Consider the following 17,094-nt stretch of genomic DNA (forward strand, 5'->3'; position numbering starts at 1 on the left):
CTCCAGGTCATTCTATTGCTCAGTTAGAACAGTAGAGCTATAATCCATTCCAAATCTGTCTAAGGTTTCTGTTCTTATAAACCATTCCACATTCTGCTTAGTTACTAGGAGGACCAAGATCCGACAAGGGCTGCATTGTTTAATCTTCATCTGTTAGTAAACTAGGACAAACTAGAGTAATTAACTAGTAATTATTACTTCAAAGGAACTGAGACAGGGTTAAAGGGATGGTGATGTTTTGTCAGCAAGTAAATTACATATGAGGTGGGGCACAGACTAGTATAGAGGAGATGAATCTCTACGTGTAGTTTACTTTCACAGTACTTTGGAATCACAAGGGAATGTTAAAAAATCCTGATGCTCTCCTCCCCTAAGTTTTGATGCCATTGATCTGGGCACAGGGATTTGAAAAGTTGCCCAGGTGATTCCATTGTGTAGGCAGGGTTTAAAGCCAGTGAAATAGCACCAAAAAAATGTTTTATGTACATTGATGTCACTCCATTCATTTATTACTTCATTTTAGTCATTCTTTTCATTACATTTAATTCATTTGATATTTATTAAGCACCTACTTTATATTTGTCACTGAATTAGGGGCAGATATTCTCTACTCAGTCACCACTTGATAGCTAAAATGCATATTTGTTTACTAATTTCTCTTCATGCCTGGAAGGCATCTCTTATTGTGACTCTGGCTCTGTTTGAAAGAGAGGCATTTTTTCTATTCTTTTCCTTTCTCCTGCTTGCTTTTAGCAAAGTGGGACAGACAGAGGTTGGGAAAGAAAGAGACTGGGAAACTTTTATTGAGTACCTACTCTATGTTTGGCAAGGGTTAGCATTTCACAGTTGGAATCTCACAGAGCTGTTAAGAGGGTATTATTAACTCCATCTTACAAATGAGGATACAGAGACTCAAAAAGTTTATGTAACTTGTACAAGGCCAAAAAGCCACTTAGTTGCAAAGCTAGGATATAAACTGCAAAGTTCTTTCCCCTGCAAACTTTCAATTACAGTTTCCCTAAAGCCAGAGGAGAGTAGAATATGTCTCTACTGGAAATTGTGTGTCAAAACATGTATTTAGGGAGTGTCTGGGAAGGTAGCTTTTTTGAAGTTTCTTCTTATATTTAAAAAATTTATTTAAATTCTTATTTAATCCTCTATAAGTTAAAGTATAAAAATTGTGTCTAACTTACTATTAGAAGAAAATAATCTTGTGTTTCTAACTTAATGAGTACAATTGCATTGAGTTGATCAATTTCAGAGAATTGTGCTAAAGACAACTGACTCTACATATGAGTTTCAGTGTCCAGGAAATTTCTCTTCTTGTCTTATAATCACCAAATTTCAGTAGTTTGTACTAACCGAAATCTGGGGATACAAATGGCAACACTCTTTTTCACTGCACTTCTGAATCTCTGACAAGTCTTGCTGAAAAGAGACTCTCAAATGCTACCGGAATTTAAAAGGTCTCTGCACCCAATGGCCAGTCTCACTCATTGATTTTTATTTCCCCCTAATGGCATAATTCTCATCTCATAAATAAAGAATCTCAAGTGATTCTTATTGCCTAATATTAACTCACTTTATCTTATTAAAACTTCATTGTCTATATAGTGATCACATACATATTTCAACCACACATGTTGCAGCATTTTGCACTTTTGTAATTATTTATTCAACTCTCGTGATTATCTGTTTACTTTGTTTATTTTTTGCTAGTATAAATTCCAGAAGGTAGGAACTTTGTCTTTTTTGCTAAGGTATACTCCACACCTAACATTTTGCCTGGTACACATTAGGCATTTAATATTCGTTGAATGATTATAGTGTAGAGCTTTCTCAAGTAATTTATTCCTAAAATATAATTTTTAGGAATCAAGCTTCACTAAACTTGAAGAAAGCCTGAAGTAATTTTTAATTTCATTGACTATGCTTTTTACCATACTATTCTACCCACTATTTCTTTTTAGTTGTAAAAATCCTGAAATGTTTTTGAGAGATTTGTTTTAAATGTTGCTGTAAGAATGATGATTTCTTGTTGGTGCCTAGGAAATTTAAAAATCAAAATTTTATCCAATATTTGGGATTATTTTTATATTTATGATAACAATTTAAAATATAAATAAACATCAAAGTTCATCAATGCTTATAGCATTAATAACTACTATGTACCATAAATTCACCAATTTTGGTTAGAAAAATATCTTTTGGTTGTTCCTTCCATCAAGTTCATTATCTCAAAGATGTATCAAGGACATATGAGGGACAACTGACTAAATATCAGGTTGCTATGTGTTTCTATTGCGTGCGTGTGTGTGTGTGTGTGTATGTGTGTATGTTCACTGGTTGCAGACCTATTTTCAAATTATAAGTTTTTAAATTCTTGATATTGCCAGTTCAAAATATAATTTAAAAAATTATTTGTATTCTTTATGGAATGGAAAGTAAATGGAAAAGATAATAAATTCCCATACCACATTTATAGAATTCTCATGTAATTAGGGAGCTCATAATATCAAGAACTGGGATAGTGTCAAACTTGCCCTGTGCACATGTAGTAACCAGATATATATATAACCACTACATTTCTGTTATTATATTTCATATATATTCTTTATAACATTGAATTATATAATTTTATCACATACACATGCATATGACAGTTTATGTTATCTTATAGTATCCTCTTAGGTATGTGTTGTCCCTTAGAAAATTACAACAAACCACAGAAAACATCAGAGAATATTGAGATTTATTCTCACCCAAGGTCACATAAGCCCATACAGAGTTGGAAGCAGTCACAGATCTGCTTTTTTTTTTGCTGCTGTCCACTCTGATTTCAAAGTAGAGGCTCTTTTTCACTTGTTCCTATTTTAATATTAGAGTTCTGGCAGAATGGAAAGAGTATGAAGAAAATGGTTCATTGCTTCCCGTGGTACACACTTTATCTTGTGAGAATTTATGATAGGTAGCGCTTGAGAACAGTGCCTGCATGGCAATTCTTGCAGCATCTCTACTGCTGTATATCATCCCATTTTCTTATTTGCCATACTGTAAATCAGCTTTGGAAATAGCCACTCATGCAGGAAGTAACACTTTGGGCTAGATAGTATAGTACTTTCCAATTTTGTATATGGTTTAGTAAGCTATAGCTGCTAAGTATACCACTTTTTTTTTTTTAATCACTGTCATCTCCAAACCACAATTAATATTAACTGACAAGTGGTGATCAAGGTAACAAACATTCTCAAAATTCTTTGGGCAAAGAAATGATGCTCTTGCATACCACCTCATTAGAAAGGATGTATACCATTATATATTCTAGGATATTTAAATAGCTATTTTATGGGGTTGAGGAAAAAAACCTTTATCAGGAGATGGCATAAATGAATGAATGAATGAATGAATGAATGAATAAATAAATAAATAAATAAGGTGGCATAAATAAATAGAAAGAAAGAAAGAAAGAAAGAAAGAAAGAAAGAAAGAAAGAAAGAAAGAAAGAAAGAAAAAAGAAAGAAAAAAATGAAAGAAAGAAAGATTCGGTGTAGTAAGATGCAGCTAAAAAATAGCCTAGGCAGAGAGTAGAATAGGCACAAGGTACAAACCAGGAGCTCTTTTCATGAAAAGTTTCAGCTAATGCAACTGAGTGTAAAGTAGAGCTGCATGTCCAGAGTTAGGCTCTGCAGAAAGCATTGACTGTGTATGTGTCCATGGTTTTCAAAGCTAGAATCAGCTCATGTGCCCTCGGCTTTGACAGCCTCTGGTGTATGGAAAGCAGCAGGAGTCAGTCAGGAAGGAGCACTGGAGGAGCTAGCAGTGCCCCAGTTTCACCTAAAGCACTGGCTAGCCTCTTGCCTGGGGCTGAGAAGCTGCTGTTGGCCTAGATCAAGGTCCTGAGGAGGGATTAAGCAGGTGGTTTGATATGTAGGACTTGAACTGGCACGAATTCAAGTAGGTCAGACAGGTGGGGCAGAGGCAGGCATGACAAGAGCTCCATAAACTTGTGGCTTTGAAAAGGGATGACTGGCCTCTTACAGTCTATTTGGTGAAGGGCTGCTCTGTTGTTTTTCGTCTTTCCTGCTCTTTCATGGGGTGGAATTCTTAAGTCTAAAAGGTTCAAAATGTTGAGGAAAGCTTTGTGGCCTGGAAGTAATATCACATCCTTAGTCCACCACAAAAGACATTGTGTCCTGAATTAGAACCTGTTATTGATCTAGTTCCTCAGTGGTAAAATCATTCCCTGATGCTAAGAAAAGGAGGAGTTTGTGCTAGTGAAAGGGGGAATCTTAAAGCCAAGGATATATCTGCTTAAGCAGTTAAATCCTAACCTGAGAGGATCAGTAAAACCTGCAGCTCTCTTTACTTTGTCCTTGACTCTGTCAGCTCCCTTACTTAAAAAAAAAAAAAAACCAATGTGGGGCAGACTGGTAAGATAGGCTCCCAAGAGTATATCCACCCCCTCTCAATCTGACTGTGGGTTGACAGTTTATGTAACACTGACTCTGAATACGTGCAACTGACAGTTGTCAAATTAATATTTATACAGAATTTGTTCTGTATGCAAAACCAGTCAGGCTCAAGTCTTTAAACAATGGACACTGGTTTTACAGTTTCTGATGCTTTAAATACCATCCTGGTTTGACTGAGTCTTACCTTGGCATATAAGTGAGTGGTAGGCCACATTTAGTACACGGCAATTCAGTATCTCCCACAAGATAACTTTATTATTATCCTTCAAGATAACTGTGAGACTTTCAAAACTATTCTTTTTCTTTTCTGTCTAACTCTAGTCACAAACTCTCAAAGAAAGAAATCTTAACTAAATTTTCATTTTCTTCATAGCTTGTACAATTCCACCAAATCTTCAGCATTTGTAATAGGCCCAAAATCTTCCCTGAAGGCCATTTATTGACCAAAATATGTTTTCTTTACATTTTTAAAATGAACAATAAACTTAAAGTATCATTACTCCAAGAAATTGTTTAAGCTGAAAATATACACAAAATTAGAAGGTATATACATATTTTAAAACATTTAGATACATCTGAGGAATGTCCCATCACTTGAAAATATTATGGAAGACAATTATTCTCATAACAGGTCTTAATGTCAATTGAATGGTCAGAGCGAACCTCCATACCTGGAGCCATGAAAATATTTGAGAAATAAGGCTTTGGTCAGTGGACAGCTACTAGACAATTTCTGAGTAGGAAATAAATAAGACTTAGAGGAGTTAAGAAAAGGAATGTAATAAAATGAGGAAGGAAATCCTTCTCTCACTTCCCCATCAGACATTTTTATTTTCCTATATATTTTTTCCTTATGATACTTAGTAAGTTGAAAATTATATATGTTTAAGTGAGCCTTTGAGTAATGCTCATATCCTCAAATAAACTATAAAATCCATAAGAGCAGGGACATTGCTGGTTTTTCTCATTTTGAATTTCCCATGTATTGTGCATGATATACAGAGCCTGTGCAAGATGCATACTCAATACATTTTGTGAAAGAATAAATGAATGAGTGGAATAAATGAGTCTAGTAGATAATTAGAGATTTAGACAATGAAGGAAGTCCAAGGATACCATAGACTCAGCAGAGTTGACCTTGAAAAATAGACTAAAGGTTCGGTGTTCTGTACCCTGATTTATTGTCTGTTGGGTACTAGTGACCTGAGTGCCCAGGTGTTGACCATGGCCAGGGAACAATGTAAGACCTGGAGGTGACTCTTTTCTCTGATTATGTTAGTGACAGCAAAGCTGTTATCTTACCCTGGATTCTGATTACACAGTATATATGGTAATTGTGTAACAGGCCAGGTGAGCAGTGAACAAAAGCTGTTTTCATTTCTTAAACTCCCTGTACAATTATTTAGCATAAGAGATGATAAACAATTTTGGCAGACAATCAAATGTTTTAAACATATTTTCAGGGTGGTCATGAATACATCATTATTATAATTCGTCAAATTTCATGATAACTCTTAATTGTATGCTCAATAGGAACAAATCCATGCTGACATGTCTAACTAGTTGGTTGTATAATAATACACGTGATAAGGATATTAAAGGACCATCTTAGCTAATAATAGCAAGTCTATCTTCTTTAAATGGGATGATTTTTTTTTCCAAAATTATTTTCAATATAATTTATTTGGGCTAGTTTGCCTTCGCCAAATTTCTTTATGTATGGTCTACTAGGAGCAATTTGACTTCCTACCTTAACAGGCTTATAAATTTGAGTTTTAAAGCAAATTAGAGAAAATTATCAAATAAACTAAGCTTAATTTACTTAACTAACTGACTAGCTTTTGCTTTTACAGAATAAAAAAAATAGGGAATTTTAAATCTCATTTTGTTTTTAATGACTTTCATTGTAGTACTTTAGACTTCAGTGCCCCTGCTACATAATCTGTAGAATGGGGTTAGTCATTTAATTGTTATCTTCTGAATATAATGGAGGTGTTACATTATAAGCTATAAGTTTCTCTAAAGAATATCAAATATGAAATGTTCAAAACAAACCTGTGTTAGGAATTTATTTATTACCTCTGATTTAAAAAAACATTAGAAACAGTCTCAATGGTTTCAGAAAAATGCTTGTTTAAATACCAGGCTTGATATTAGGAATATAGTGATGAAAAATGTAATATTTGTTCTCAAGAGGTTCATTGTCTAGTAGGGAATATAGAAAAAAAACAACCAAGCATTTTATTCCAGTGTGATGAGTGATATAATGGAGGAATTCACACAACATTTAAAGATGAGAACAGAGAGTTAGAGGAATTTTTTTTTTTTTTACTCTAGAAATAATTTATTTTGTTGTCAAAGAAGATTTTCTAAAGGCTGTTATACTTGATAGGTTTCTTGAAGGAAAAATGATACCAGCCAAGAGGAAATGCATGTGTGTGTGATGTGAGTGTGTGGGTGGGTGGGGGCTGTCTGTAGTTTGGGTATTTCAACTGAGAAAATAGCATATGCAGACATTAAGGCATTGAATAGCTCTTTATCAGTTGTAGTCCTATATATGTTTAGTAATCATTAATGAAAAGCTGGGGAGATAAACAGGAGCCAGATCATTGAGAACCTTGTAAGACATGCTAAACAAGTGACTCTTTATCCTAAGGATAATGTGGAGCCACTGAAGAGTTTTACACAGTATAGTTTCTTTTTTTTTCTTTCTTGAAGCACATGCTATCTTTCAATACACATAAAAAGAATATAGCCGCCTTTAGAAAAAATTGAGGTTTGAAATAAAAATTACTAAATTACTAAAAATTACTAAAAACAGAGATTAGAATCTCCAGTATTTCAAATTACTCTACCATAAATATGATTTGTTTAATTAACAAAGTCTCTCTTTTTTTCACTCTACTCCTTTCCCAACACTTAAATAGGATTATACAGTTTCCTTCCAGTCACTCAATTAAAAATAATAGCTTTAGGGTCACTGTGGAAACGTGGATAGGTACATTTTAGAATAAACTGGGGAGATCTGTTAAGAGGCTATTGGTTATTACAGGTAAGAAGTGATGAGTACCTAAGCTGAAGTAGCAGAAGGTAGGAACTGAGGGAGTGGGGTTGATTTAAGAGATACTAAGGAGGTTAGATCAATAGAACTGAATAGGAGATGAAATGGGGGATACAAAAGTAGAATGGTTAAAGTTGACTTCTCAGTTTCTGGCTCAACATAATAGTTAAATGGTGACCCACATCAGAGCATTTTGAAGGGATGGGTATGATATAAGAGGTAGAAAAAATGGTGAGTTCAGTTAGAGATCTATTGATTTAGAGATGAATGATGTATAATAGACATATGGTATATATGTGGGTTGTAGCTCAAGAAAGAGATCTGAGAGGCAAATATAGATTTTAAACTGATTGCTGAACAGATGGTATCACAGTTGAAATCACAGATTTAGCTAAGATGTTCCAGGACAAAGGGTTAACTGGAATCAGAAGAGTGAGTACAAACGAAGAAACTTTGGGAAAAACCCATATTTACAGGGAAGAGCTAGAAGATGAAACTTAAAAGATACTGAGAAAGACTACCACAAAAGTAAAAATAAAACCAACACATAGAATCTTATGAGATGATGGAGGAAATAATTTCAAGGTAAAAGAAACAGTCAGTGTCAAAAGTGACTGAGAGGTCAAGTAAGAAGAGGACCTACATGTGTTCATTCAATTTGGAAGTTAAAAAGTCATTGGAGGCCAGATTGCTTCATATGTAAAAATTCAGGTGATATTTTAAGGATTGTTGTTAAGAAGAAGAACTTTTCTTAGAAGGATAAACCAAACCAAACTAAACAAAAAACACTCTGATACCATAAAAGTATTTCCTTTACTTATTTTTTTTTAAATGTGACAAGATCCTTTGGTCATTTGGTTTGAAAAAGAGGAGGAATATTTTCTATATCCACATCCTTATTAATTCAGTTTATTGTTGATTTTAGTAAATTCATATAGTCAAAATGATGAAATTGGCCTCTCAGATTCTATTTATTTCTTTTTATGATATTATTTATATATTTTTTCTTAATTTAAATGACGATTCCAAATGTCATTTTCTAGAATAACATTAATGGTTCTAAATTCATAATGTAATTATTATAATGTGAATTTTTATAGATTTATCAAGATATAATTGACATATAACAGATAAGTTTAAGCTATACAATGCAATGATTTGAAATATATATCTATATATAGTGAAATGATTATGGCAATAGGTTAGTTTATGCATCCATCATCTTACATAGTTAACCTTTTTATTTTTGTGGTGAGAACTTTTAAGATCTACTCTCTTAGCAACTCTTAAGTATACACTACAGTATTGTTAACTATAGTCACTATGCTATTCATTAGAACCCCGGAACTTATTCATGCTGTTAACTGAAAGTTTGTGACCTTTGACCACTTTCACCCATTTCCCCAACCATGTTCTCCCCTGGCAACCACCAATCTACTACCCTTTTGTTCTTTGTTTTGTTCTTTAGATTCCACATACACATGAAATCATGTGGCATTTGTCTTTCTCTGCCTACCTTACTCCACTCAGCATAAAACCTTCTTGGTCCATCTATGTTGCTGCATGGTAGTTTTATTTTTAACTTTTTTGAGGAACCACCATACTGTTTTCCACCGTGGCTGCACCAGGTGACATTCCCATCAACAGTGTATAAGGGTTTTCTTTTCTCCACATCCTTGCCAGCATTTATCTCTTGTCTTTTTGATAATAGCCATCCTAATAGAGGTGAGATGATATATACAATGTGAACGTTAACATCAACTTTCGATGAAGTTAAGAAAGAATTAATTTTTTTTAACTCCACAGAATCTCTCAGGAAGAGAGGTTTCTCAAAATTAATCAGAAAATTAAAAGCATCAAGAGAAATTTATGCCCAGAACTTGATTTTTTCCAGTTGATTTGAGTTTTTCAGTTTAGTCCTTAAATATGGAAAACACTGTACTGAAGTTTGAATCTGGTGCCAATTAAGACAAGAATGAGAAAGGACAGGCAGAGACTTACCTGCATTAACAGTACTATAATGCAGCAGGCCAGTTTCTATATTAAAGTAAACTGATCCCAAAAGCTCAAAATAGCCGTGGGTAGTACAGAAGAATAGAGAAAGCACTGAACTGGATGTCAAAGATAAAATCTCATGAGAAAAAAAGAGGTAAAGAATTGGCAGCGAGAGTAATATTCTAGGCTTGCGAAAGGCTGGGGTGCCCTAAAACAGGATTGTGTGATTATATTTCCTAGATATATAGCACCTGCAAAATAGATGGGCAGGAATTTTGGAAAAATTAAATTGATTACTTATTTCATTCCAGGTTAATGCACTCAATAAACAGAGCATCTCTACAATTAACAAGGGAAAGTCCCAGAACATGTAGCACTTCCTAAGTCAGGGTTTCCTTGATAAATAAGTAGATGTGTTCTTCTGTGGTCTGTTGTTCAACCGAGGGGCAGAGACAAGACTGATGAAGAGAATTGCTATTCTCTCAATAATTTTAGCAGAGCTTGACCTTCATAACACCTTCAGAGCTATGATGTCCTGTAATCCAGTGCATGAGACACAAAGAGCTCCTGTCTCTCCAGAGTCAGAGAGACTCTCAAGGCTTTAATTAAAGGCATAAAAACTTTCCAGAAATTTCCCACAGAGCTATAACGGAAAGCAGTCATTTTCTTTCTAATTGTAAATGATTTAAAAAAAATTAAATTTGGAAATTGGCATTTTTATATAACTATTTTAATAATCTGGCAATGTGCAACCAACTTAAGATACCTTTGAAAATCACTGCATATATTTATATAAGTGCATGGATCACGTACACATGAACACACACAAGTTTTTCAGGGTGTTACTCAAGGAAATATAAGATTACACTCTGACATGGAAAATTTGGGATTCTGATATTTAAGTCTATAGCATAATTTCCATCTTGCTAGATTTTAGTAGAAACTTTTTACAAAGGAACTGTAAAAAAGAGACAGACTTCTTTAGAAAGATTATCAACAAAATAATAACAAAGGTTATCAACTAAGAACAAGTGCTTGTTCAGATTTCTCTGATCTTGTGAAATGTCATAGGAATAGCTAATTATTCTATAAGATTTATTACCAGTTTTAAATATGTGAAGGTTGCTGAAACTAATTAAATAGACTTAGAAAGAGTATCAAAATCTCCCTTTGGAATGAATAAAATTACCACTAAAGATGATGAGGCAATTCCTTAGTTCTTGCTTGTCAAATCCTGGCTACAGAGGATGACATCTTTCTGATGTACAACGCCTACCACTATTCAAAAATATTCAGTGACTACATATTTGCTAGCAAATAATTCTTCCCTCAATTTCACTAGACAAAAATCTCAATCATTTTCTAGTTCTTTCTGAAATGTCACCTTTTTATGAAGCCTTTTCTAAATCTTTTAAACTGAAGGTAATGTCTCTTCCCTGTGATTTCACCAAGTACCCCACTCTTTATTTTGTTATATTTATTTGTTTGTTTTGTTCATTTGCCACACTATTTTGTGGCATAAGAGTTTCTCCTTCAGCTTTGTATTCTTTATCACCTTAGCCTACTCTGTGTGTGTGTGTGTGTGTGTGTGTGTGTGCATGTGTGTGTGTGTGTGAGAAAGACAGAGAAAGAGGTAAATCAATAGTTGATATTTGAATATTTTATTTTTAGTTAAAATAACAAAGAGGAAAAACAAGTAGACATAAAAGATTTTGAAGGAGAGGGCACTTTGGCCCCAAAACATCTTTATCATCAGCATACTAATGGCCTACAAGTGGAAGAATTATGCCCATCCAGGTAGAGACTATCTCTTTTTTTGTCACCACATAACAAGCTGTTAAAACAGCTTGTTTATTATATTTTTATCTTGAATCACTTTCCTCCTACTACTGGGTCCTAGAATAATTATATCCAGTCTGAGCAGAGCAGGAAATATTTAGACATTTATTTAAGGAGGCCAAAGTTGTTACAATTTCAATGTTGTGTTATCCCTGACCCTTTAATCAACTATTTAGTTCATCTTTGATCTTTGACTTGTACACTTCCAACTCCTGAAAGTAATTTTGCTTTTTACTTTGGACTCCATTTTAGAACATGGGTTTTAGGTACCAGATGCTTCTTGGCTCTCCCAGTCTTGCCTCTCAGTAATTCATAACCCTGGCATGATTTTTTTGTGTGTGAGATTATTCATGGGTATTTTTATTGTGTTAAAGGGAAAGATGGGTAGAAAAATGACACAGCAGAAAATAAATTTGACTGCTTTTAAGTGCTACCTATGTTTATGTGGTTATTATTACATAGCTCATGCTGTTGTCTTTGTCCTTAAATTTGTCTGATGGTTATTGCTGTGCCAAGTGGTCCTGAAGTCTTCTTAGGGAACCTCTGCTTCTGTAATGATCCCCATAGGTCAAATGCAGTCTAGAACATTCAAACTTGTTTTTATCTTCTGACGACAAATTGACTATAACTTACAATATTTACAAGTAAAAATTTACAATCAAGTTAAAAATAATTAATTACTTTAAATATGAAGAGTATGAGAATTTATTTCTATGAAATTTCAAGGTCAAAGGAGATAAAATATCAGAAAGCAGTATTTTAATCCTCACATCCCCTGATTTTATATGTTCTTAAACATATGGGGAAACAAGATATTCTGAAATGATCTATATCATAGCTTTTAAGAAATAAAAAATAATAAAAAAGCATTAAAATAAAAAATAAGAAAAAGGCATTAAAATAAATTAATAAACAAGTAAACCAGATATTTAAAAAAATATTAAATATGCATGGTAAGAATGATGACATTCTTACCATTAATTAATTTTATTTGAATAAATTAAATTTATTTAAATTTGAAATCATTTGAACTTAAATTAATTATATACAGTAAAGTAGATTTCTTCATGCTATATCTTTTATTATTAAAAAATACACCCCAATATCACTCAATTTTAAATATTAGAGCTCAGATTTGAAATATAAGATTATGCTCTTTTCACCATGATCAAATATAGACTACTTGAGTTTTTAAAAAAAACACTCAAACTCTTGTTAATGTGTTTTTCTGTGCGTGCGTGCGTGCGTGCGTGCGTGTGAGAGAGAGAGAGAGAGAGAGAGAGAAAGAAAGAGAAAGAAAGAAAGAAAGAAAGAAAGAAAGAAAGAAAGAAAGAAAGAAAGAAAGAAAAAGAAAAACAAAGGAAGGGGAAGGAAGGGGAAGGAAGGAAGGAAGGAGGAAGGAAGGAAGGAAAGAAGGAAAGGAAGGAAGGAAGGAGGAAGGAGGAGAAAGAAGAAGGAAGGAGGAAGAAGGAAGAAGGAAGGAAGAAAGGAAGGAAGGAAGGAAGGGGAAGGAAGGAAGGAAGGAAGGAAGGAAGGAAGGAAAGAAGGAAGACCAGAAAGCTTGAGTTTTCATTGGTTGTTTTTACTGTAATTATTCTTTGTGTAGATCTAAAAATCTTTCCCAAATTGCACATATGAATATTTTTTTGAATTCTATTGGCTGCTACTGCAAAGTCATAAAGATATTTATAGTTACCTTCATAGCAGTTAAAAATTTAGAGTTCTAAGAAAGAAAATTTAGAGTTCTAGGCAAATCTGGGTATAGATTTTCTTGGGATAGCTGGACCAGCTAGAAGTTTTGCATAAGAGAATTTGGCTCTTCTTGTTTAAATGACAAATTATCCAAGGTCCAGGTTAGAAAATTCCAAACCAAACCACTGGTGCATAGACAAGATCTTGGAGCAAAGAATAAAATTCATTTGAACATCAGACTAGGGGTAATAATTGGACCTGTAATAAAGTTGAATTAAATTGCCAAAATCAGCAACAACAACAACAAAAATAATCCAGGTGAATAAATCAAGGTCAAGTATGACAATGATCATGAATCAGCACAAATAACTATAGCACCAAAGTTTAAGGACAGGTTGGCCAGAAATAGGTGAGTGGGAGTCTCAAGTTGCTGCATTCGATGTGTTACTTTAATCTCTCTTTCCTTCCCTCCTTTCTTCCTGCCTGCCTTCTTTCCTGCCTTCTTTCCTTCCTTCCTTCCTTCCTTCCTTCCTTCCTTCCTTCCTTCCTTCCTTCCCTTCCTTTCCTTCTTTCTTTCTTTCCTTCCTTTCCTTCCTTCCGCTCCCTCCCTCCCTCTCTTTTTCTCCCTCTTTCTCTCTCTCCCTGTCTTCCTTCTTCTCTCCTTTCTCTCCTTTCCTTCTTTTCCCTTAAGTTTCTTCCTTCTTTCTCATCCTTTTACAAAAATAATCTTTACTTTATGTACCATGATAAGTAATAATTATAATAAGGAAAGATGTATTTCTTGCCTGAACAATAGTTCTCAGACTATATATATTGAGATCATAGGTTAACATGTCTCTACCTAAAGTATCTCAGTTGTTCACAATCAAAAATATGAATGTAATGCTGAACACATGGCTTATGATGTAGAGAATTGTATGCTTATGAGTAGAAACCCTATTGCTAACCTTCAAACTGAAATACCTGTCCTAATTGATGCAATGTGTATACTTCATGAAGTTATGTAGTAGAATTCACTGGGAATACTGGAGCTGAGACTTAGATAACAGTTACATGTAGACTCAGTAACAAAACAAGAAAAATTTATGATAAACCTTTGAGAAGACATAATTTTTTTTTTTTACAATACAGTTGGATCTTTGCTATTATAAGAAACAGAGTGAGATTTTATAGAATTACACAAAACATATTGAACTACCATTGTAATAGTATGAAGTACAATATCAAACTCATACTTGAATAGAATATACATTTAGGCTTGAAATATATTGTATTTGAAGTTGAATTTCATGACAGCTGAATAAGGGATATAATATTGCCTTTTAACAAGCTAATTCTTTCCTAATTTTAAGAGTGATGAAAGGTCAGCCTTTTCAGATTGCACAGCACACACTTGTAAGAAGCCTGTATAAATCAACCTTTACATTCAAGCATAAGGCAACTATAACACAACTTCAAATTTTAAACCAAAAGTGCCTTTCAAAATAGGAGAGAAGCATATGTTCACAGGAACAATACACTGAATGTTTTATAAAATAGAAAATTAACCTTGGCCATTTCTCGGTGGACAAGGCTTGGATAGAATAGAAAGTTCTATCCAAAACAATTCTCATTTAGAAGTGAATATATTTGCCATCTGTTTTGTTCTAGGCATCAGGTCCTTCTGCCTTGTCCCCAAATTTCAGAAAATGTAAACTATATACAACATGGCCCTAATGGATGTGGTTTAGAGAAGAGCTGCTTGATCACTGGAACATTGTTGAGTGTTAAGTTTAGAGAGCTGGAAAAAGGCAAGTGGCATACCTGAAATCAGTACATACCTGAGGTAGGTGGTTGGTGTTGGCAGGCAGCCAGAACTTGAAATCCACCCCCAAACTTCAAAGGCGATTCAGAAAAGAGCATGACAATGGGAATATTAATTGATATAATCTTTTTAAATGACAAGTTATTGTTAAAAATTACCTAGCATTAGTTAGTATTTTCTACATGCCAGGGAATATATTGTGATTTTTTTTTTTTTTTAATAAAACACTTTCTCAACCTCCTTTTTGTTTGTCTGTTGTTTTAAAAAAATATATTATTTTTTAAAATAAATTTTTTAAAAATTTTCAATTACAGATGTCATACAATATTATATTAGTTTCAGGTGTACAACATAGTAATTATACATTTATATAACTTATGAAGTGAACACCCCAATAAATCTAGTACCCATCTGACACCATACATCGTTATTATATTATTGGCTATATTTCGTATGCTATACTTTACATCCCCTGACTATTTTGTAACTACTAATTTGTACTTCTTAATTCCTTCCCCCTTTTCACCTACCTTCAATGCCACTCTCATCTGGCTGCCATCAAAATGTTCTCTGTTATCTATGAGTTAGTTTCTGTTTTGTTTGTTTATTTTGTTCTTTCGATTCCACATGTAAGTGGAGTCAAATGACATTTGTCTTTCTCTGTCTGACTTACTCCACTCAGCACATGTTGTTGTAGGTGGCAAGATTTCATTCTTTTTTTATGGCTGAGTAATATTCCATTATATGTACCACCTCTTCTTTAACCATTCATCTATTGATAGACACCCAGGTTGCCTTTATATCTTGGCTATTATAAATAATACTGCAATGAACATATGGATTCACATGTCCCTTCAAAGTAGTGTTTTGAGTTTCTTCACTTATATACCCAGAAGTGGGATTATTGGGTCCTTCTTTGTCTCTTGGTATAGCCTGTGTTTTAAAGTTGATTTTGTCTGGTATTGGTACCCTGCTTTTTTTTGGTTTATTTCCGTTTTCATGCAACATCTTTTTTCATTCCTTTACTTTCAGTCTGCATGTGTCTTTTGATATGAAGTGAATCTCCTGTAGACAGCATATATAAGGGTCTTGTTTTCTTATCCATTGAGCCACCCTATCTTTTGATTAGAATATTTAATCCATTTACATTTAAAGTAACTGTTGCTAGATATATACTTATTGCCATTTTCTTATTTATATATTTTATGTCCCCCCCCCCCCACCTTTCCTTCTTCTTAAAGAAGTCTAACATTTCCTGTAATACTGGCTTGGTGGCACTGAACTCTTTTAGCTTTTTCTTATCTGGGAAGATGCTTATCTGTCCTTTTATTTTGAATGATAGCCTGGCTGAGTAGAGTGACCTTTGTTGTAGATACTTGCTTTTCATCGCTTTTAATATTTCATGCCAATCCTTTCTAGCCTGTAAAGTTTCTGTTGAGAAATCAGCTGACAGTCTTATGGGAGCTGCCTTGTATGTAACTAACTGCTTTTCTCTTGCTGCTTTTAAGATTCTCTCTTTGTCTTTAATCTTTGGCATTTTAATTGTGATGTGTTTTTGTGTTGGCCTCTTTAGGTTCATCTTGTTTGGGACTCTCTGTACTTATTGGGCTTGTATGTGTATTTCCTTCACCAGGTTAGGAAAGTCTTCCATCATTATTTCTTCAAATAGGTTTTCAATTTCTTGCTCTCTCTTCTCCTCTGGTATCTCTATGATGTGAATGTCGGTACACTTGATGCTGTCTCAGAGGCCCCTTAAATTATCTTCATTGTTTTTGGATTCTTTTTTTCTTGTTGCTGTTTAGATTGGGTGTTTCCTGCTACCTTATCTTCTAAATCACTGATTCATCCTCAGCTTCATGTAATCTACTGTTGTTTCAGGCCCCTGAATTTGCGGTGATTTGTTATCACAGTCTTAGGAAGCAAATACATAAAATAACTCTTACATTGGAGAACATTTTTATTATGATTAGTTGGGGAGAAATGTGATTCTAAATATTATGCTTATAATATGGAGAAAGATAAAACTGATTTTGAAGAGGAGGCAAGAGTGGTAGAAGGTATCTAGGGGTGCAGTGGCAGCAATAACTTTAGTTATTGCAAGAGGATTGAAGAGTATAAGGATGGGAAACAAGAGAGAAAGAGAAGTGTCCCTCCAGTGCAACCATCTCTTTTAGTTGAAACATTAAATCTAACCAGATAGGTGAGTTAAAGTTCTAGTTACAAACTGGCTG

Source organism: Pteropus alecto, unplaced genomic scaffold, assembly GCF_000325575.1.
Source record: "Pteropus alecto unplaced genomic scaffold, ASM32557v1 scaffold79, whole genome shotgun sequence".
NCBI lineage: Eukaryota > Metazoa > Chordata > Mammalia > Chiroptera > Pteropodidae > Pteropus > Pteropus alecto.